Source organism: Astyanax mexicanus, chromosome 11, assembly GCF_023375975.1.
Source record: "Astyanax mexicanus isolate ESR-SI-001 chromosome 11, AstMex3_surface, whole genome shotgun sequence".
NCBI classification, from domain to species: domain Eukaryota; kingdom Metazoa; phylum Chordata; class Actinopteri; order Characiformes; family Acestrorhamphidae; genus Astyanax; species Astyanax mexicanus.
Genome location: NC_064418.1, coordinates 38,948,610 through 38,972,632, shown reverse-complemented (window position 1 = coordinate 38,972,632; position 24,023 = coordinate 38,948,610). Strand labels below are relative to the sequence as shown.

The 24,023-nt window shown below is 38.9% G+C and overlaps 1 protein-coding gene across 2 annotated transcripts in view; it reads left to right on the top strand.

Annotated features, from left to right (window-relative positions):
- The first annotated feature begins 722 nt into the window (after positions 1–722).
- hdac4 (histone deacetylase 4) overlaps positions 723–24,023 on the top strand; it is a 243,633-nt gene continuing 220,332 nt past the window's right edge. For both annotated transcript variants that reach the window (XM_022680188.2, XM_049485360.1), the window contains exon 1: positions 723–925. The gene's annotated coding sequence lies outside the window, so the exon portion shown is untranslated. The remainder of the gene's footprint in view (positions 926–24,023) is intronic.

The following is a 24,023-nucleotide window of genomic DNA, read 5'->3' as shown; positions in this document are numbered from 1 at the left end:
ATATATATTTAAATAAATAATAAATAATAATAGAAATAATAATAACAACAACAACAACAACAACAACAATAATAATAATAATAATAATAAAAATAACAACAACAACAATAATAATAATAATAATAATAATAATAATAATAATAATAATAATAATAAAATAAATAATAGGTACAAATAGGTATAAATACAAATAAAAATAGTAACAATAACAATATTGTAAAATAAATATATGTATAAATAGAGACAATAAATAAATAATAAATACTCAAACAATATTAATATAAATAATACAGAATAAACAACCATAAAATAAAGATACATACCAATAATAATAATAACAACAACAACAACAACAACAACAATAATAATAATAATAATAATAATAATAGAGAACAGTAAAATAAATAAATAAATAAAACAGAAAAAATAACAATAAAATTAAGACACATACAAATAATAATTATTATGATCATTATTATAATAATAGACAACAATAAAGTAAAAAAAAAGGATAGGTATAAATACAAATATCAGTAATAACAATAAGGTAAAATAAATATATGTATAAATACAGACAATAAATAAATATTAAAAACACAAATAAAAAACAAAAAAAGATTTGACGCCTTCAAAGCGCTGTGCGAGACGGAGGGGCGTGGCCTGATGTCGTAGCTCCGCCTCTTTAGGAAATGTGGAGACGGACACGTGATCGGCCCGCCTGAATCCAGTATGGCGGTGTGTGTGTGTGAGCGGCGCTGCTCGCTGCTGGCGCTCTGAGAGCGGGATTAAACACAGCGCGGCCAGAGAGAGAGAGAGAGAGAGAGAGAGACTGAGAAAGAGAGAGACAGACTGAAAGAGAGAGGCAGACTGAAAGAGAGGGAGAAAGAGAGAGGAGCGGCCGCCCTGCTCTTTAGCCTGCACTGAGGTGAGTACACACACTCTCACTATCATACACACACTGCCCAGCACTTCTACTACAGCACAGAACTGTGTTACACTACTTATACTACACACACACACAGCTTGCGTTCTCGCTTGTGTGTCGTGCGCGCGCGCGCGCGTGTGTGTGCGCAAACTTCAGGAAGAGTCTGATGTTCCTCTCTTTCTTCATCCACAGCTTCATCAGAACCTTCTTATCTTGTATTTATATAAACGCGAGAAGGATCTGTCTCATATCAGCCTATAACACTTCATGTTATTGTTATTGAGGTCCTGAGCTGCTTGCTAGATCTTCTATCTTGCCTTCACTGTTTTAGCTCTTCTCAGAGAGAGAATAGAGAGAGTAGAGTGTAAATGTATGTATAGAAACTATGTATGTATAGAAATATGCAGAAACACTTCAGAAGGTATGTAAGTCTATAGTGGAGCTGATAAGACGGGTAAAGAGGGTAGATACAAGAAGGTGGTCATAATATTTTGACTGGACTAAGTGTGTATGTTTAGCTTTGATTGTGTTTGATTGTGTTCGATAAGTTTCTGCAATGTCACAAGATTTATTTAAATCCAGTATTACATTCATTTTTCACCAAGATCTTGCAGCAGCATTGATGATGGTAGAGTCTGACCGCTGCACAAAGCAGCACTTCTCCATCCAGCACATCCCAAAGATTCTCAATGAGGTTAAGATCTGGACTCTGTGGTGAACTCTCTCAATCCATGTGTAAAAATGATTATCTCATTCTCCCTCAATCACACTTTCACAATTCCAGCCCCATGAATCCTGGCATTGTTATCTTGGAATATTCCTGGGTCATCAGGGAAGAAAAAAAATCATTGATGCAATAACCTGGTCTGTAATTAGTATTTTCAGGTAGTCAGCTGACCTCATTCGTTCAGCACATACTGTTGCTGAACCTAGACCTGACCAACTGCAGAAACCCCAGATCATTTGCTTAGTTAAATCCATTCTTTTTTTTTTAACCAGGCAGTGTATATATTGAGGCACTTGAGTGAAAATGATTACACTTACATGCCACAGGTCATGGGACAGGAGCACTTATTTTCTACCATGACTTTTGCCCTGTCCCATGGTAGCTAAAGAACTCTGCCATTACCTGTGGGATATGCTTTATGGGCCCTCCTGCGTTTAATATAGGTTTTTGTCAGAGTAGCTTGGCTGTTTATGACTGGTAACATCTAGATTTGTCTGTACAATCGCTGTCTTCTATGACGTATTCTCAACACAACTTCAGAAATGTAATGTCACGTCCACCTGCACCCACTATAAGACCTCACTCAAGCTCTGCCAGCATTCAGCCTCAATCACAAGATACCATCTCTCAATTTATATACCGTAAATGTAACACTTCATGATCAGTTTACAGTATAGACTTCTATTCCATAACTTTTGGCATATCAGTGAGTTTGCAATGTTATTAATGTGTATCTTGGATGATTTTCTTTTGGTTTCCTCTTCTCTGAAAACCTCACTTTTTCTTCATATGTCAACTCAGTGGGCACTTCACATAATACTACAAACATTAACACAAACCCCAGTTTGAGAACCTGAACACTTATTTCAGTTATTTTATGGATTTTATGATTTTCTTTACACTACACAAAAATCTATTTATTTTCAAGGCAATAAATCTTTTTTTTATTCTCTGATAAGAATTTGCGTCTTACTGAGCATTGTAGGTGTATAAGATTACTTTGCTTATTTAAGCAATAATGATCTAAATACATTTTACTTTTCACCTTTATTATAAGTAGTTTGAACTCAAAATAAGCACAGATAAATCACTGTTCAAGTTAGTCTGATTATTGTGTCCAGACCTAAGTCCAGATTTAATCATTTTGTGGTTTTGAGATTACTTATTTTGAGAAATCAAGAGACATTTGCTTACAACATTAGCAGATTTATATGTACTTTGTAAAGTTTTTGCAAATGGATTTTTTGCAGTGCAGTGAACAATCCTGGATGCTGTAAATCTTTAAGTATACCACACAGGCTGTAAAGAAGTTAGAACAAAACACTTGGGTATTATATTGCAGTGAATATATGTAAAATCCCTGTATTTTAGTGTACATGATACACTGACCTGCTTTACTGTGAGGGGATAGAAAGTAATATTTAAGCTAATACCTGGAAGGCCACTTTTTCTGTTCAGGTTTTATTACTTTGTTAGCTACTCCAGGGCTGTGACTGGGTTATATAGCTCGGCTAATGGTGAACACACGTACACACACACACACACACACACACTGTCTCAGACACACTTACACACACACTCGCACACACCTACAGAAGTTAGAGCATATAATAACACAGGTTGTTTTTAGATTTAGTACAGGTGCTATGATGGTAAAATGTTCTGGAAGACACTCTGAAGTTCTGGAGTTGTACATTCAGTTTATACAGAAGAGTTTGGGAGGAAAGCGCACATAGTACATAACTTTTTTTTTTCTAAATAAAGGCATTTGTGCTGAGGTATGCTGATTGTTTGTTAAATTTGAAAGGGTTTTGTGACGGCGGTATTGCTTTTCACCCGGCCTTCGCGCTGTTAATAAAAGCCGGTGGTTATTATAGAGCATTACAAAGGCACTCTGGTGTAATCGAGCACTTCAGTGTAGATTTGTATACACTCTGCTGGCCCAAGGTGTTTTTTGTGTAAGGTGGAATCCGATCCCGGGCCGGCACTCCTGCTGTAAGGATTCCTTATGAAAACAGGTACGAGGGCCGGCAGCTCCGGCGCGCAGCTTCATGTGCAGCCGTGTAAACCCGCCCTGTAATCAGAGCCTGTCAGAAGCGCGTCCGTTCACATTCCTCTTCCCAAGGTCCGGCGCTCAGTCCTTGTAAATTCCAGGCCTCACAGGAAGAAGGTCAAAGCAGCCTTCCAAGAACTTGGCACGGAGAGGAGCACGGGGTCCTGAAAAACGACCCTGCTTTGTGAATGCGACTACGCGCTGCAGTGTAGGCCCACGCTTTTTATAGGCCTGAATAACAATTTACATCAGTTTGAGGGCCTTGCTAATCAATTCTACTCCTCAGGGCGCATAATTAACAGAGCTGGCTGATTCATGGAGGTTGCCAGATTGAGCTCTGTGTCGTAGATGTGGTTGAGGGAGGCAGGGAGGGAGGGAGGGAAAAAGACAGAGAGAGAGGGAGATAGCTGGACTCCAGAAGCTCCAGAGGCTTATTTATGCTGTGTGGTGAAGTGGGAGTAGCCCTGATAAAGGAACACACATGCAGTATGTACATGGTGGCATGCTTGATGTGGTGCAGGTGGCTGACTGGATCAGCAATAGTTGGCCCTGTAGAGCTGGGCAATATCATAAAAAAAAATACATTACTATATTTTAAAAGCATTTTTATAATTAACAATATTTATAGCGATGATTTGACAAAGATAAAATGCCTCAGTTGTGGCAGATTCTCAAAAACTGCTGTTCAAATCATTTCTCATGCAGAACACTTAATCTGTACTAATTACTAGTGTTGCAGTCCAGTCTTGGTCTCGTCTTGGTCTCGTCTTGGTCTCAACCTCATTTGGAAGAAGTGTGACCTCAGCCTTAGGGTGAGGTGGACACAGAATCTGTTGTTGAGACCAAGTCCAATGCTTCTTCTTGAAGTTTGAAAATGTATTAGTTGTTAAAGATATCAGAACTACACAGGAACATATAGAATTGTTTTGAATATGTTTTATACTTTCTAAGTGCCCATATTTAGCTTTAATTACAGCTTGGCACATCTTGGCATTTTCTCAGACAGCTTTATAAGGTAGAGTCACCTGGAATGTTTTTCAGTTAACAGCTGTGTCTTGTCAAGAGTTATTAACTCGAATTTATTGCCATCAAAACATTTTGATGAAACTGGCTCTCATCAGGACCACTCCAGGAAATTAAGAGCAAGAGTTTCCTCTGTTGCACAGGATGAGTTCATCAGAGTTACCAGCCTCAGAAAGCGCACGTTAACAGCACCCCAGATAAGAGCCTTCTAAATGCTTCATTTTGACAATGAGTATTTTGGTTTGTATAACACTTTTAAGTTACTATGTAAGTTACTATGATTCCTTATGTATGTTTGATTCATTCATAGTCTGGATGACTTTAGCTGTTGTTTAGTTTTCACTGGTACTTTTTTGGTATTTAAAAAAAAAAACGTATTGTTGATATGATAAAAATGTAATCACAATATGTTAAATTATCAAATTATCGTGATATTGCCCTCCTCTCTGCCCGAGTCTAACACTAACACTAGCTGGTATTTTGGCAGTGTGGGTAATGAAATAATTACGAATAACCTCGCAGGCTTTCACAGAGCCGCCTATGCTGCTTGGCGGTGTCGTGGTCGGCGGAGGTAATGAATTACACTAGGAAGTGTGAAATCGGACAGATTCAGCGAGTGAACCTGCTAGGCCACATTGAGTCCCTTTAGACGTTTGGACTTGATCAGTACCAGCCGCGCTGTGCGCCTGTTGGATGGTGTGCGTTTACTCTTCCTCCATTGTGCTCTCAGAACTTGGCCACGCTCGCGTTCATTTGGCAACTGGCGGCAGCCAAAAACTTCCCCAAGACTGCAATTATGAAGCTCTTGTTTGTTTAGATTGTTTGTCTAATGAAAGCTAACTGTCAGCGGCTAATGTACTGTGACCATCGTTTTGCCTGCCATCTAGGTGACGTGACTCTGCACGCTCTCTAGCCAGAAGAGCCAGAGGCTGCCAGTGGGCCATGTCTGCCATGACATTCGTCACCAAATGCAGCCCAGTTGCTCGATCACAATTAATTAAGCCCTCACTCACTTGATTGTGCTGGTGAGCTATGCTGCAGGAAGCAAAGATCCAGAGAAAATGGCATAAAATGCAGGTTTTGGTGTCTGGAGATTGTGTTGGGCAATTGTATGTTGTATGAGGAGTGTGTCAGAAGGAGTTCCTGTACTCAGAGAAGGTTGAACGCTATGATGCTCCACTGCATTTGTTGGCCACAGTGTTCAAGTACTACCAGTACTACTTAGACCAGATCAAAATTCTGTTACTTTATGTAGCATTTTACCTTTAGTCAGCTTCTGAGTATACCCATTGACTGTAAATAGGGAAATAGAATCTATTATGGCATGCTGCTAGCTCTGTAAGCTGTACCTCTGGTGGGTAGGACAATGCTTGTAAGAACTGATGGTGGTACATAACCTCTCAGTTGTGTTTGTGTAAAGTCCTGCAATATTATCACGTTTTAATATACCTCCTTAGTCTCCCACCTGATTCTTTTACTTTCAGTGACAGTTCTGTGTTCCTTAGCTTGTCCAGAAATGCATGTGTAAAGCACGTCTTTCTACTGTGTCACTGTGTTGACTTTCTTGGCGTACTGAAACTAAGAATATTATGTTGAATTTGTGGATAATAGCTCTAAAATTTATGCTGCCAAAAAGTGAAAGGCTGTCAGAGGAGTTATTTGAACAAACTGAACCAATTTGGTTTATCCAGCTGAATTTATAAACAGTGGCAAAGGGTTATGATTTTGCCAAGCAGAAAAAGCACCGTTTTTATGGTCTGCGTCGGATGCGTGTTACTGGTAGTCTATGATTAGGGTACATGGCTCAAAATGCCAAAATTGCTTTAACTTATACATACAAATAGTAAAACCTGGGTAAAAAAAAAATAATTTTGAAGTGGTTTATTAATTTGTTACAGAGCTGTAATACAACAATAATAATACAAACAATAATGCCCCTTTTTTAAAACAACAGCATATTAATGAATAAAGCATCATTTGGGAAATATATTCTTTTTCCTTTCTGTCACTGTGCAATCTTACTGTTTTCTAAGTTGTGTAGAGTAGTATAAACTCATGGTTTCATTTTATATTGACAAATTAGAGTAGCAGTATGCAAAAATTGATATTTGAAAACATCTGGAATGTAATCAAGAGGAAGACTGATGGTCACAAACAAAGCTGAACAGCTTGGCAAAAGCGGTGTGAAAGACTGGTGGAGAGCATGCCAAGGCAAATGAAAGCTGTGATTAAAAATCAGACTTATTCCCCCAAATATTGATTTGTTAACTTTTCCTGAGTTAAATTGTTGCTGTTTCTTAAATAAATAAATATGAACTTGTTTTATTTGCATTATCAGCAGTATTTTTCTGACGATTTTTCATTTTCTGCAGGAAAATGTTTTAAATTACAATATTTTTATTTGAAATGTGGGATAAATGTTGTCAGTAGTTTATTTACCAAAACAGCAATGTTATTTTACTTTTTAAATAAATGCCTATATATAGTAAAGAGAAACTGTTCATTTTTAAGTGGTCTCTTCATTTGTTCCGGAACTGTATTATATGTGTTTCTCAAATTTATATGCTTGACAGACTAATTTGGCACTGTTGCTTTCCCTTCATAATTTTGAACCCCTCTGTAAAAGGTTTACTTCAGATGTGTATGTTGACATGTATCAAAGATCTGTAATATTGTACGTGTAAGAGTTGAGAAACAGGCTTGAAAACATGTTTTTTGTCCCCTTAGAAAAAGCGTAGGGGAATTTTGTGTTTGTTGAGTAAAGAATGCTTCCTCTTCAGATAAGCTAATAAGCTATTCATGATTTGCTTGGGAGCAGTGATGAATGTAACGGGTATGCTGAGGAGGATTTATTGTATTCTGTAAAACATTTTATTGGAGGATTTGCTGATGTTAGTTTGTCAGAATATCTTTTCATTGTTTTTGAAGGTAGCGAAAATCAGCTGGAGTTGTTAGCATAGTTAGCGATAAAGCTGTCTCAGAGCTGCCTGCACTGTCTCAGACTTGTTTTCCTTCACTAAGCTGCCTTTGGAACATGCTCTTGTTGTAGTTTTATATACAGTAAAATATACAAAGTTAACTTGTATCACTGGTGTGAAACTACATGTTTTAGATTGTACAGTAGCTGCTGGAGATATAAATTATAGCATAGTTCACATAGTACTATTCCAACAACACAAAATTTTTATTTGTCATGATTGATATCTGATATGTTGGAATAGACAGAAAAGACCCAATGGTTAAACAAACAATTTTAATTTTAATTCTATTCTTTAATTCTTAATTCTCTTCAGGCATTTAATTTACATGTGCCTCATGTATACATGGCTGGGCATTACCACTCACAGTGGACAGCGCAGTGGGTAGTAGGCTTGTTACGATAATTGTTTGTAGACGATATGTAGTCCTTAAAAGTATTCAAATAAAGATATTATTGTAATTTTAAGACCATTACATTTTACGGACATAGCGATTACATAGTAGCATAACAAAGCAATTGTATCCTTTTAAATACAGCAAATTTTTAATTAATCATATTTTGGGAAATATATACTTTTTCCTTCACCTACCGCAGTCCTCACTCAGTTATTGAAGCATTGGTCTGGTATGGCATGACTGGATAAAATACTCTTTTACAGTGTTATATATGTGAAACAACATAGAAATTAGGATGGGCAATATGGCCCTAAAATAATACCACGATATTTCATGGTATTTTTGCAATAACGATACTCTTGGCGATATGACAAAACACTGAATTTAAAAAAATGTTTAAAAGAACATAACAAAATGTAACAAAATGAAAATTACGTTTTATTATTGCATACGATATGATATGGCACGCCCCTAACTGAGACATAAAAAAATATATATATATATTTTATCTGATTTGAAACAGAAGTCAATGATCCAGAATGTTATACTTATAATTCACTCCAAATATTTTCATATATCCAGGATTAAAGTGAAATAAAGGATATTGAACACATATAATCTTTCTCTAGTAGATATATAATAGAAAATGAGAACAGTGTGAATTTTTATTTTGCTAAAAACAGGAAAAAAATAAAAATAGAACCCTGATGTGATAATCAGGGTTGGGTGACATGGCACGATATTTCAACTGCAATGATACTAGCTTCTGTCCCATGACTTCTGGCATGTCTGGTTAAACTATTATAAGAGCGATGAGCCTGTAGTTTCTGCATTCGAATATTGACACCTTGAATGGTTAACTGACTGCTCTACAGCCTCCTGTGCACATCCCTACTATCCAACCCTGGAAATCTTTTTTACTGATATGGTATTTTAAACAGGAATAGTGTTTTCATCATTCCATTCTGTCAGAAAGCCACATCACCTGCTGTGATCACTCAGTGTGTCTGCTGACGAGAGCTTCTTGTTCGTTTTGACGTTGGATTCCTTGTTCAGAGATGTTCAGAGATGCTGTAAAAGAGTGTTGATTGTTTAAGAGCACAGTGCTGTTGCATTAGTCTAACCTTTAATGGTACAGAAATAGCATTGTCTCTGTATTCCCCGTTCGTCCTCATTATTACTGAAGAGTGTTTTTCTAGACTCTAGAACTGTGTGCTGCCAATCCACCTACATATCCCTGAAAACACTCGCAAAGTTGGATGCTTTTCAGGCTCGGCGTAGATTAAATGGAACGAGTCGCTGTGGGAGAAAAAGCAAATAATAAAGCAGAGCAGAGCTGCTGAACAAATGTTTTATTTTGTGAAGTGTCAGCAAAGGTTTAGCCGGAAAGCTTTTATTATTAATACCTTCAAAAGTTGCTGTTTTTTAATATGAAAAAATGGAATTATCTAAACCCGCGTTTCTATCATGTGCTTGAAATAAGCGAGTGAAAGACCATTTGTGTGCTTGGGAGTGTGAGACACACTCATTTCTCTCTCTCTCACTCACTCACTCACTCAGACTCACACAGAGACAGTGATGATTGTGCTGCACAGATCTGTCAGCCAGGCGCGCAGTGGATGGCGGTCACCCACCTCATTTCCTGCTCTGTGTCTGTCTGAAAATAGCCCTGCTTTTGTGGAGGCGCTGCCCCGTGGGCCCTGTCTGCGGTGAGGTGCCCAGCAGGGCCTTAATGGAGCTCCACTCTTCCACTCTGCCGCAGGCGAGTCACGGCGCTCGCACCGTGTGCTGTTGATCGCTCCGAGGAAAGTTTCCGGCCCGTCATCCCTCTCCACCTCGCTGCCTCTCTGTCAGCTCAGCAGTAGCAGCTTAGCTGCATGTTTTTTAATTGTGCTGGAAAATGGCCCCTCCTACAGTGAGAAGATGAATGTCTGTACTCGGTGAAATTAACAGAGACCACAAATTGGTATCTTAAGTGTCGGCCTACCAGTGCATTGACATTCCATGATTAAAGGTTTGGCTGTGGTGGAGATGGAATCCAGTGTGCAAGTGGAAACATTTCTACAGCCGGTGAACACAGCAGCACTCGCCGTATTCCTTCTGGACAAGCCTGGGTAATATGACTGACTAAAAAAATTGTAATATCTCGATATCATGATCTATGATTTGAAAAACGGAAATAAAGTAGAGCTGGACAATGTTCCGTATTTTACACATTATAAGGTGCACTTTAATTTTAAAGTCCTTTTATTATTTATTTTTCATAATTTTATTTCAATTTTTTTCCCATTTTCTCCCCAATTTACACGGCCAATTATCCAAGCCACTCACTAGGACTCCCCCTATCACTAGTAATGCACCAGCTCACAGATGCCCTGTGCTACGGACATCACCCTAGAAGTGATGTGGGGAGAGAGGGAGCACCCAAAAGGAGCAGGGCCAATTGTGCACCCTCTGAGCGGGGGTTCGAACCGGCAACCTCCTACTCATAGTGGCAGCGCTTCAGATCGCTGGACCCCTCGGCGCCCAAAGTCCTTTCATTTTACCAAAAATCATCAGTGTGACTTATAGTCCAGTGAGCCTTTTGTATGAATTTTACCAGTTAGGTTGTAAGGAGCAGTAAAGACACTCCACTAAAGTACAGCATTATAAAGGAGTATAAAATGCTCACATATATGAAACTTAAGCAGAAGCTTTGATTAGTTTTATATTATTCTTTTTGATCTCTTATATAAAATAGATTTTTTTCCAGATATACAGCTCTGGAACAAATAAAGAGACCGCTTCAGTTTCTGAATCAGTTTTTCTGATTTTGCAATTTATAGGTATATGTTTGAGTAAAATGAACATTGTTGTTGTATTCCATAAACTACGGACAAAATTTCTCCCAAATTTCCCAAAAAAAATATTGTCATTTAGAGCCTTTATTTGCCGAAAATGAGAAAAAAGATGCAGTGATTTTAGAATGATGCAAAGAAAACAAGTTCATATTTTTAAAGTTTTAAGAGTTCAGAAATCAATATTTGGTGGAATAACCCTGGATTTTAATCACAGTTTTTATGCATTTCTTGACATGTTCTCCTCCACCAGTCTTACACACTCCTTTTGGATAACTTTATGCCTTTACTCCTGGTGCAAAAAATCAAGCAGTTCAGCTTGGTGTGATGGCTTGTGATCATTTGTGTTCCTATTGATTATATTCCAGAGGTTTCAATTTGGTAAAATCAAAGAAACTCTTCATTTTTAAGTGGTCTCTTATTTTTTTCCAGAGCTGTATCAATATGTATGATCTGTTTCTCGGCCCTATTCTGTACATAGACGCTGTTCCTCTGAGTTCTCAGACTGAAAGTTGGAAGCCTAAAAGCTGGAAACCTGGGTACATTCCTCTTCAGCAAACTCTTCACTAGTGTTGTGTAACTTTCTGTTTTTTTTTTTTTTTTCCTTTTCTTTTGATGGAATGCGACACAAAGAGCTTGAGCCGGCCTCCAGCTCGGGTGAAGGAACGGTCTGAAAGGTCAGAGGATGATCTGAGTTCATGCAGTCGTTCTTCTTCATTGTGAGGAACTGCACGCATGCGAGCAGGCGTCGCCTTCTATCAGAACAGGGTAATGGTAACCCTCATTAGCCTGCTGCTGCTGCTGCTGCTGCGTCATTGCAGCAGATTTGGGCAGATTTAAAATGAAGAGAGCATTTATCTCCTGAGTGCCCGAGAGCAGATGTTGTTAAAAGTGATAAATACCCTGATAACCTCGCTCTTCTGAAAGACTTGTGAAGAAAAGTTTTTCTATCATTAGATCTCATCACTGATGTAGAGTTGAGTGGCCTGCTTACCCTCCTTCTTCTGTGAAGTGGTGCAGATAGCAGTGTAGACAGAATACCAGGCCTAAAATACTAATACTAATATTAATACTTGTATTAGGACTAAAATTACCATTGCTGCATATATTGAAGTTTAAGATGTGCTCTGCAGTGTGTTGCATGTTTAGTAGTGAGTGATTAGCTTGAATTGTTTTTCGCACCAATGTGAAATTATTATATCATAAAAAAGTTGATTATTTTGATACACAGTATACTTTTCATCTGTGCTTGAAGGACACTAACCAGCTGCACATTGCATAACAAAGTGTAATTAGTCATTTTTAACGGTGTAAAGCACAGCATATAATCATTAAATAACTGTACTATGTATCATAAGATCTGCTACTATAAGTATTGTGCGATGTGAAAGTTATTTAAAATATTGTAATATTATTTCCTAATGTTCACCTTCCCCCAAGTAATATTAAGACAAGTATTATGATATCACACTGATACTGATATAAATAGATGACAGTTCAGGTTCTTTTTTTTATTTAGGCCATTTAAATAAAATGACCTGTTGTAAATGTTTAAACATGTACTCTTTATTCATAAATAAAATGATTGAAAAATATGAAATGGCATATGGAAAAAGGAAAAGTATTCTATTATATCCTGTTACTCCTGATGCTTTTCTGAATGCATGTTTTAGATATTTACAATACTAAAACATTAGAACAGCAGCATATTTATTTATCTTTTTTTTATAATTTTATTTAAAATTTGTCTCTCGTTTGCTCCGGTAGCTGATGGCGAGCTACATGAACAGGATTCAAACCAAGCAATCTCCTGTTAATAGTGGCAGCACGTAGCCCGCTTGTCCACTCAGAACCCCATATTTATTCATCTTTTACAGGATTCAGTGCAATACTGCATAAGGTAAAGTTGATGAAAATCGTGTAAAATTTTACATATTAATATTAAATTTTTTAGTCCATTTTTACTTAACAAACCCCCAAAATTAAATATTGAGACACACACTTTTTGGTATGTGTTTAAAAATAGCATGATATATTAATTAATTATATATTTTGCACTATATAAATTATTATTATTTTATTGCTAGTACTCTTTTTTTATCATCCAACCCTAATGAATAAAGCTAGTTTAACAATATTACCTGTTTGTGTAAAAAAAAAATGTATTACAATGTTGGTGCAAAGTGGTTGTTAAGGCCATAGGTTTAGAATTATGTGTGTAAAAAGAGTTTATTCGAGTCATTTATGTGAATTCCTTAAAGGAAATGTCTTCATCAAGACATTTTGACACATAATAAGGGACAGTTTATGTGTTTAGAGTATGCAGAAAACAAAAAAACGGTCAGCGATGATATGCCCTGTAAATAACATGATTGCACTAAATTCTACAAATATCTTGATTCTTTGAACATGTTAGGCCGATCACCTCATCTGGATCTATGTACAGCTTTGTGTTCGGTCAGCTGACTCCTGCTCTCTCGTGTGATTTGTCAGTATTGCAGATTCAGTATTGCAGTAGTGATGAATAAATGCAGTATTGTTCAGCTGAAGCTGGATCATCATGTCCCACCCCGTCATACGGGATGCTGTGTTCCTGCTGAAAGGAGCAGCTCTGCTGGACCAGGCCTGTCCTCCTGTCTCCAGCCAGGCGATCCTAAATGTGCCCCTCGGCCACGATCAGGCCAGACACGCATGCTGTCTGCGCAGGCAGGCTGAGATAGACTGAGGTGGGAGGGTATTGGGGGGACAGAGCGTTCCCCCCCCCTTCCCTCAGGTCTCTGCACGAAACTCCCCCCGACACCATCACACGACGCCGGTGAACGCTTGACCGACTTTCAGGGATTTCTGGCTGTAGCTTCATGATCTTGACATTGTGTCCCCCTTTTTTGGCGCATTTTTTTCCTTCTGTTTTTTCTTCTCCCATTGTGATTTTTTTTAACCACTTATTTCTTGATGTTTGTTTCAGTGTTTACCGTCTCAGATTGAATCATTTATTATCAGTTAGTGTGGAGATATGGTGACTGTGTAATGGGGTTTAGTTGTTTAGAAGATGATGTAGTTAATTTTTGTCTGCTTGCCAAATTAATTGCCAAATTCAAGGCTATTTTTACCACTATTGAATTGTTTATAGATCAGTTATTAAATTATAGATTTTTTTTTTTTCTGAAACTAAGACCAGGGCTGTACCCAACTTATCAGCTGAATCAGATTTGGCCTTTCATTATGAATATTTGACAATTTATTCATGTTTTCCTTTATATAATTATATATCTAGCTTGCAGAAAATGCCCTTGTTTGAGTTCCAGTGCTAAATTCCACAATTTTAAGGAGAACTCCAGTGTAAAATGGACTTAGGGTGTAGTGAAACAAGATAATAAGTACAAACGTTTGTCTAATAGCCCACTTTTGTCTGTTTACCCCCAGCATTCCCAATTACAACAGTTTTAGTTAATGCTCCCAAAAGGTGCACAATGCTAGTGATAGGGGCATAGCAATGCCCATGCAAAGACATGGCTACTTTACACCATTAACAAGCTCAAAGTAGCTCCACACTTCATTTGTATAATTCTAAGGGCCTCCCCTCTGCTTAAAAGCTTTATAAAGATGCAAATTTCAGGACTTTTGCAAGACTTGGCACCTGCTCACATTGCCAAAACTACCAGTTGGACTAATAATAATTTTTTTTGAGATACTGACTCTGTGAAGCTGTGAGCCATAATCATCAACATTAAAATAACTAAGCGATTAAAAGAGATCACTCTCTATGGAATGATTCTGTATAATACTGTATATGTGTTTTACTTTTTGAAATGAGTTACTGAAATTGACTTTTTAGTGATAACTAATTTTTTTTCAGATTCACCTTTTTTGAGACATTTTTGAGAATTCATATCGTCTGTCCTCTATATAAAAAAAAAATCTCCATTTTTATCGTTATATATTTATATAAAGCTCTCGACTGTTTGACGTGAAGAGTCTCAGTCGGCTGATGGGTCTCTGATGATACGACTCGCTGATTCCAGGGGGCAGCCGTAACTAATACGTACAGAAAAGAATTCAGACAAGTCCGTGTTTATTTTTACTCTGCAATTACATGTATTTGTACAGGGCCAGACTGTGTCCCGTGTGTTTATTTGACACTTGAAAGGGAGGAATGACAGGCTTTAGCAGTGCGAGGGCAGAGCAGCGTGGCTGGAATAGCTGGAATTATGAAGCCGGAACAGAGCGTGTCGGAGCTGCACGTACAGGAGCACTTTCACATGCGAACCCCTTCAGAGTGTTCAGCCTTTCTCCCCCTGCTGTCAGACCCGCACTCCATCAGCGCCCATCATATAGCACCTCGCTGAACCCTCACACACACACCCCGGAGAAGGAGGGGAGATATGAAGATGTTTATCATTTTCAGGGTGAATAACCTGACGTTTTTGGAGTATATCATACACTGCTGCATTGCCAGTAATGTTGTCATCAAGACTAAAACCAGAAGTTATTTTTTATCATATAAAAATAAAAAGAAGGCAATAGAAAAAATGAAGAATTTGAATTTTATTATACACTCAGTATAATGCATTAAATCTCTCACACACACAAACATATGTAAGCTGCTTTCTAGAACCAGAAAGGCTTTAGGTTACTGATGCAGAGTGAAGGACCCTTTGTATCCTGTCTAGAAATGCATCATACATTCATTTAGTGGGATTATGAGGACACAGCTGATGTATCCTTCCAGGCTCCCAGTTTCCCGCAGTTCTCTGCAATTGTACAATGCAAATGCAAAAAAAGCAGCACCATGAAAATGCAGAATGCAATGGACTCTCTCACAGGTGAGAAGTGAGGTACTGCAATTGCAAGAGGTAGGACCTTTCAGGAGATTGGGAAATTAGGAATGTTCTGATCTGTGTTTGGCACTTTTTATCCGTTTCTCCAACATTGCGTACTCGTCCCCAACGTTGCGTACCTGTTCTCTATTGTTGTGTGGCCATCCCCCCACCGCTGCGCACCAGTCCCCCAGAGTTGCGCACCAGTCCCCCAGAGTTGCGCCCCAGTCCCCCAGAGTTGCGCACCAGTCCCCCAGAGTTGCGCACCAGTCCCCCAGAGTTGCGCACCAGTCCCCCAGAGTTGCGCACCAGTCCCCCAGAGTTGCGCACCAGTCCCCCAGAGTTGCGCACCAGTCCCCCAGAGTTGCGCACCAGTCCCCCAGAGTTGCGCACCAGTCCCCCAGAGTTGCGCACCAGTCCCCCAGAGTTGCGCACCAGTCCCCCAGAGTTGCGCACCAGTCCCCCAGAGTTGCGCACCAGTCCCCCAGAGTTGCGCACCAGTCCCCCAGAGTTGCGCACCAGTCCCCCAGAGTTGCGCACCAGTCCCCCAGAGTTGCGCACCAGTCCCCCAGAGTTGCGCACCAGTCCCCCAGAGTTGCGCACCAGTCCCCCAGAGTTGCGCACCAGTCCCCCAGAGTTGCGCACCAGTCCCCCAGAGTTGCGCACCAGTCCCCCAGAGTTGCGCACCAGTCCCCCAGAGTTGCGCACCAGTCCCCCAGAGTTGCGCACCAGTCCCCCAGAGTTGCGCACCAGTCCCCCAGAGTTGCGCACCAGTCCCCCAGAGTTGCGCACCAGTCCCCCAGAGTTGCGCACCAGTCCCCCAGAGTTGCGCACCAGTCCCCCAGCGTTGCGCACCAGTCCCCCAGCGTTGCGCACCAGTCCCCCAGCGTTGCGCACCAGTCCCCCAGCGTTGCGCACCAGTCCCCCAGCGTTGCGCACCAGTCCCCCAGCGTTGCGCACCAGTCCCCCAGCGTTGCGCACCAGTCCCCCAGCGTTGCGCACCAGTCCCCCAGCGTTGCGCACCAGTCCCCCAGCGTTGCGCACCAGTCCCCCAGCGTTGCGCACCAGTCCCCCAACCCCATTTGCTTCACTTTGTGAAGTGCATTTCTGTTGCGAATTAACCGAAATACATTTGTAGTTGACAATTGTTTGTAATCACCAATTTTAATTTTGTAATCATGCATACATTCATACAATACTATTCTAGTATGCAAATGTTGTATTTCATTGACCTGGATGATGTTCTTGATTGGAAAAAGTGTCATGGATTTTGTTTACACGTGGGTAAATATCTTTTCTAATCTCAATTAGGTTGACTATATCAGAAAATTGGAAGGGCAGATTTAAGCTCATTTGTACAGAATGCAGATCGAATATAAATATTATTGATCCCAAAACTACATAATTAATTTTATAAAAAGTGAACTATTAAATGTGACTCTTGACCTGATAAACTTAACATGTATTTATTAATTAATAAATTAATTTTCTCCACAAATCTGTATTTAGTAATGTATTGTGAGATACTGAGTGCTGTATCACCTAAAATCCATGCCACTCTTCTTCAGTCAGAAGCAGGTCCAGGCTGAATGCTGGAATAAGGGCTCTGTGCTCCCTCTGGCCTCCAGCTTTTAAGTAAGACGTGAGGGGTGTATGGGTCATGTTTGTGCCGAGACCGGTCTCTCTATCTCGCAGCGTGAGCAGTGCGCTCGGGGTGTGTGAGAGGCTCTCTTAACCAGCCCACCAACCTGAGGAAAACATGTTAGAAGTGAAAGACACTCTCCATCACTCTCCATCACTCTCCATTAAGCACAGGAGGTGCTGAGCATAAACAGCCTTGAGTTTTTTATTTTTTATTATATATTTATCTTTTGGTGAGTCCGTTTGGAAGGTTGCAGTGTTCTGTCCTGAGAGAGGAGTTTTAGATAGCTGGTTTAAATTGCTGGTTATTTAGTTCTAGTTCTTAAATGCAGAAGAAATAATAGTGGTGGCACTGTGACATTATTTTCCTGCCTTTGTTATTGTGAAAACCATAGTAATTAGATTAAATTTAAAGCAGGTCTTGGTTTACAAACCAAATTAACTCTATTTTTCAAGTTCCTAGGAGCTAAACAGCCAAGATGTTCTTAAAGGTGTTTAAAAGGAGCTTTTTAAAAGGCTTACAGTGAGTGTGTGTGTCTGTGAGTGTTACACTGTCATGACTAACATGTAATGAAAGTTAATACCTCACCAATTAGCACTGTGCAAACTTCCTGACTAAATCACACACTAGCCTGACACTCTGGTTGGTTGTTTTTCTGTGGTTTCTGACATTAAATGGTCTAGTGATTTTTATAAAGACTAAATCATATACAAACAAAATTTAAAAAATGTATTTAGGATTGGTGTAACTGTTGTTTTTTTCTAGATATTAAATATTTTTCTAGATATTGTTTTTTTTTTCTTAATTATTATAGATGACAATGTATCAAGTGTTTGAACTCTAAAGATTAAATATAAACTAGAAGAGTCTCAGACTTTTCAGAAATGAAGTTTTAATAAGAGTGTATTGATGAAGGTGGGAGATACGACAAAATGTATCATTATTGTAATAAATTTGTTACTGTGATACTGTATACTTTCCTGCATGCGTGAAAGTGCAGTAATATCTGCACTTAAGAAGTACTAAAGAAGTATGTAAAAGTTTGTGAACACTTTAGAATATTTTTTTAGTGAAGAGATCTGAGAATTTGGGTCATCTTCTTGCATGGCCCAATGTTATCTTAACATTCAGCTCACAGATAGATGTAATTTCCACCAATAATATCAAGTCATCCTAGTCCAGGTACAGTACAAAAAAAAAAAAGGTCCGATCCCCATACTACCACCACCATGTTTCACAACTGGAATATGTTTTTATGCTGGAATGAAGTGTTTTTCTTTCTCCAAACATAAAGTTTTTTGTGTAAATCAAAATGTAGGTTTCAATCTCACCTGTTCACAAAACATTGATCCAGTATCTGGCAGTGTGAGTGAGGTATGTAGTTGCATAGTTGTTACCTTGAGTTCCTTTTTGACCTGGCAGACTATTATACAGCTCGCTTTTTTGTCGCCCTCTCACACCTGATTGTCAGCATCTGACTCATCTTTAAATAATTTTGTGATTCTAAAGTACACATAGTTTTGTGCCTCAAAGGTATGTAATATTGGAAAAAAATTAATGAGGAAGTCTAATATTTTTTGAGCTCATGATCTACTTTTAGATGAACTTTTAGGTTAGAGGTTCTGTTAGAAGCTGTAGCTAAAATTTCTAAATTCTAAAAAAAATCTTAATTCTCCAACTTCTCAAACCACTGTGATTGCACTACGTCCACTTAAACAGAAGTAAAAATGGTCTTAGTAATGCAGTGTGTTTTAGTTAAAAATGTTAAATAACTAGTACTAGTGCATTTTGTCTGCATGTGAGTGTATACCATAAATATGAAGCCCATGTTTTAACTCATACTTTTAAAATATATCTGCAATTTCGTTATATTTCATGCTAATTTTGGTTGCACTTTATAGTAAGTGTATTATTAACAATTCATGTAATAACAGTGTACCTATGGTGAATAAAGTACATAGTTACATATTAATTACAAGTGTACCGATTATGTAATTAAACGTGTATAAAAGTAATTTACCCTGCATTCACACTGGAATGCGACTCTATGAAACCATGTAAATTTTGATTTAAATGCATGTCCATGTTTTCTCAACGACTGTAGGAACAAAATGCGAAAGAAACCAAAAGTTGAAGCTTAAGGACCTCAGACCACCTTATGTAATAGAGAACCTGAGAGAAATACCATCTACAGTCCACAGAACAAAACAACAATGTTCAACCCACTCAATGTATTATTATTATTATTCTTTTATTTAATAATTTGTTTAATCATGAAATATCAGGACATTATTTTAGGGCCATATCACCCACCCCTAATATAAGGTAACTGTTTGTCTGATTCTCTGTGCTCATATCACATTTCTGTAAAGCTGCTTTGCAACATCAGTTGTAAAAAGTGAATATAAATAATAAATAATTTAATTTGATTTGACTCATTATAAAGTGGGACCCAAATTTATTTGTAGTTCATTCATGTATCACACTTTTTCTATTTTAGATTTCAGTTTATGTATAATCCTAGATATGAGGTCCTTGAGAATATACGTATATACATTTCATCATGTATTAACAATACGCTATAGATCCATCACCCAGCTTTACTTCAACAAGCACTTATTAAGGACTCATTCAACACTGAGGCCTCTATATATAGTGTGTGTGTGTGTGTGGGGGGGGGGGGGGGGGGTGCGCGCGCAAGTGTATGTGTTTGCTGAGAGGAAGCAATCATCCACTCTAATGAAAGAAAACATCCCTCCTCTTCTTCCTCTGCATCAACCCATCAACATGGAACACACACACACACTCATACTCACACCACACACACAGACACACCCCCACACACTCACAAGGCCGGCGAATGTGTGTGAGCTGCTCATATCTGTTGAACTGGGAGAGTATTTGAAAGTGTTTTGCTGCTGAATGTAAAAATTGAAGTGATAATTCAGTTCAGTCGTTTCTGTGCGCTGAGTAAGGAGTGAGTGAGAGAAGTTTAGTGAGACTAATCAACACTGAAGGTGCTGAGGAGTGTTCTGAACGTGCAGGCGAGAGAGCGAGAGAGAGAGAGAGCGAGAGTTACATCACCAGGCTGAGGGGAAGGCAGCAGTAATGCAGGACTAAGCCGGTGGGTTTGGAGAGAAGCGTCTCTGGCAGGCTGAGGACTGAGCGAACAGCCTTTACGAGACGGCTCCGTTTCCAGCAGCGTCTCAGAGTGCGTCTGGCTCTCGGCTGGGGCCAGGTGGCGTGGATTAGATGTGCTGGAGTCAGCTTACCCCCGCAGCATTCGCACTTACCATCAACACAACAAACCACCAATGGTGGCGTCTCTGCTGTCCCATCAGGAGAAAGACAAAGGAGAACATGCTCACTTTAAAATGTTCACAGAACTTCACCACAAGTTTCGTCAGGGGTGAAACAATTCACAAAAATTAATGATTTATTTAAAATGTTTTACATTTTTATGTCTGCCTACTACCTTTTCATATGATATGCACATTTAATCTATAATCATCATCTACAGTCTAAATTGTAGCCTAGTATATAAATTTCTCTGGAACACTTGCTGTTCAAGTGCTCATATTGCCACAGATTGTTTGCCAGAGAAATCCATGCACTCCCAATCCCAAACCACACAAACTCTATATACTTTACTTATTACGACATTAATAAACACACTTTAAAAATTATTGACTAATTTGGGGTGTGTAGAGTTGAGGTGTGTAATGATATTGTTTGATATCCTGATATCGATTTGAAACTTCATACATTTAAGGGTTTGGTTTGGCTACACTAATTTATTCCAGGATAAGAAGTAGTTTGGTGAGTGCGTTTCCTGTGGACATCTACCTCACTTGAGCACATGAACACTGTCTACAGCATAAGATTTGCGTGAAATTTCTGCTATTCACAATGTTATTGCAGCTCTGTTGATGTGTGTATTGTGAAAACTCATATCTTGATGATTTAAAAAAATTAACATGATTCATCTTACCGCCCTAGCAGTTAGTCACCTATGTTTTTTCAGCTAGATTGGCCATTGCGGGGTGTGGCTAGATACCACATTGACCCTTCCAAGCAAACTTTGTAATGCGTCTGTCTCTGTGCATTTGTCTTTCATGATGTAATTTAAGTCAGCTACTTTACTTTTTGGAGGTAACTTTTTGCGCATTCTGTGTTTACTCTGAAGAGGGGTATCTGGTTAGTGTTGTGAAAAGTCTTTCTTTTTCCTCCATGGGACATATAGTTTTACACATTTACAAACAATATGAGCAAGAAGAAAAACAACAATATACCTTGTAGAGTAGAGCTGTAAATCCTTACTTGCAGAATATGATCTTGTTGGCTCTCAGCATTGGCTGAATTGAAGAAATGTCGGCCAGTTGCCAATCACATATTTTGGCTGAAACTTGTGTGTCCAGGATATAGTTTTTAAGTCCAGTAAGTCTAGTAGTCTACTAATCCATAGCTTTTAAATGTTTTATAAAACTGTGAAGCAAAAGATAACAAGCGAAAATAACTCCTCACAAAATTAAATTATATTGGTCATATATAAAATGGCATGGAAACTGAGAACAATGCATTATTTTTGTTTCAAATTAAGCAGCAAAACATTTGTAACATTTTAAATTCAACTTGCCTTTTTTGACGTTGCCCACACTGCGATGATGATACTCAAATGATGAATGGAAATATTAATCAGATAATCAGAAGAGCCCATTTTTATAAGAAAAAATATATATTTTCTTCTCATCTTATAGCTGTTACTTATCATCTAATTGAAGAGATGATAAAATCAAAGATAGGGGAGAGCTCATCATCTTCTCAGGACTGTAACGACCGCTGATTCTCTGCTGCTTCATCATTCTTCCCTGCTTACTTTTGATGCTTGTTGCTTAGACACACACACCTGTATGCGGTTGCCAGAGTGTGTAATTTGGTTACGTGATCTGAACTCTGAAGAGTCAGGATCCTAAACTCTCTGCCCTCTTTCACTCACTCTGGCCTGTAGTCAGAGGCACTCCCCTTGTCTGTTGCTTTATCAGAAGTGAAGCTGAGCGTTTAAGCACGGAGGGAATATCCCTATAAGCACTGCCTAACAGCAGACCCCTCCCTTTCCCCGAGCAGCAGATATTTTCACTTACGTAACACGGCTAAGCCCTGCGTGGCTGCTGTGTGTGTGTGTGTGTGTGTGTGTGTGTGTGTGTGTGTGTGTGTTTGTGTGTGTGTTTGTGTGTGTGTTTGTGTGTGTGTTTGTGTGTGTGTTTGTGTGTGTGTGGGTAAAAGATGGTTGTTATGCTGTCAAACAGGCTCTATTGTGTTGCTACACTGGAGCAGAATGCATGGTTGCTGAAAATGCGCAGAGGGGCCATGTGTTTGACATGTGTCTGTCAATGAGCTGTAGTGTACTGTGGGTTCGGCCTGTCCTGTCAGGGTGAGGATGGCAGTGTGGGACAAGGTGAGAGTCAACAGTGTCAGATTTCAGAGTTAAGCCGCTTTCTGCTTTGTCATGTTTGGTTAAAAATTGATCATGCTGTCATTTTGCTCTATTGTGTGTGTGTGTGTGTGTGTGAATGTTTAGGCTGTGGTGTGTATTGTTATTGGAGCAATAAGCTGAAACAAGCAAAAACCAAGTTAACAAAACCATGAATCATCACTGTCTACTGAAAAACAAGTATCTCCAGTTTTGTCGATTTTAGGTTTACAACATTCCTTGATGAGCAGATGCATTTAATAATATTTTTTTAAAAGTTTTTATAAGTATTTAAACACCCTGCGACTTTGCAAGTTCTCCCACTTAGAAATCATGGAGGGGTCTGAAATTTTATTTTAGGTGCATGTCCACTGTGAGAGACATAATCTAAAAAAAGAAATCCAGAAATGACAATGTATGATTTTTTTAAATAATTTATTTGTATGTTACTGCTGTTCTGTGGTCAGAACGTTTTGATCTTAATTCTACTCACCATGTTTGGAGGACAAAGAATGATTAGTACCATCCCAAAAACACCATCCCTACTGTGAAGCATGGGAGTGGAAGCATCATGCTTTTCCAGGTGTTTTATCTGCACATGGGACAGGACGACTGCGCAGTGTATCAAGGAGAGGATGACCGGGGTCATAAATTGCGAGATTATGGGGACCCACCTCCTTTCCTCAGTTAGAGCATTAAAGATGGGTCGTAGCTGGGTCTTCCAACATGGCAATGACCAAAAGCACACTGCCAGGATAACCAAAGAGTGTCAACGTAAGAAGCACATCAAGGTTCTGGAGTGGCCTAGCCAGTCTCCAGACCTAAACCCTATAGAAAATTCTTGGAGGGAGCTCAAACTCTGTTACTCAGCGACAGCCCAGAAACCTGGCTGATCTTGAGAAGATCTGTGTGAAGGAATAGGCCAAAATCCCTGCTGCAGTGTGTGCAAACCTGGTGAAAAACTATAGGAAACATTTGACCTCTGTAATTGCAAACAGAGGCTACTGTACCAAATTTTAACATTGATTTTATACAGGTGTTCAAATACTTATTTGCAGCAGCAACACACAAATAAATTATTAAAAAATCATACATAGTGATTTTCAAATTATTTTTAGATTATGTCTCTCATAGTGGACATGCAGCTAAGATAA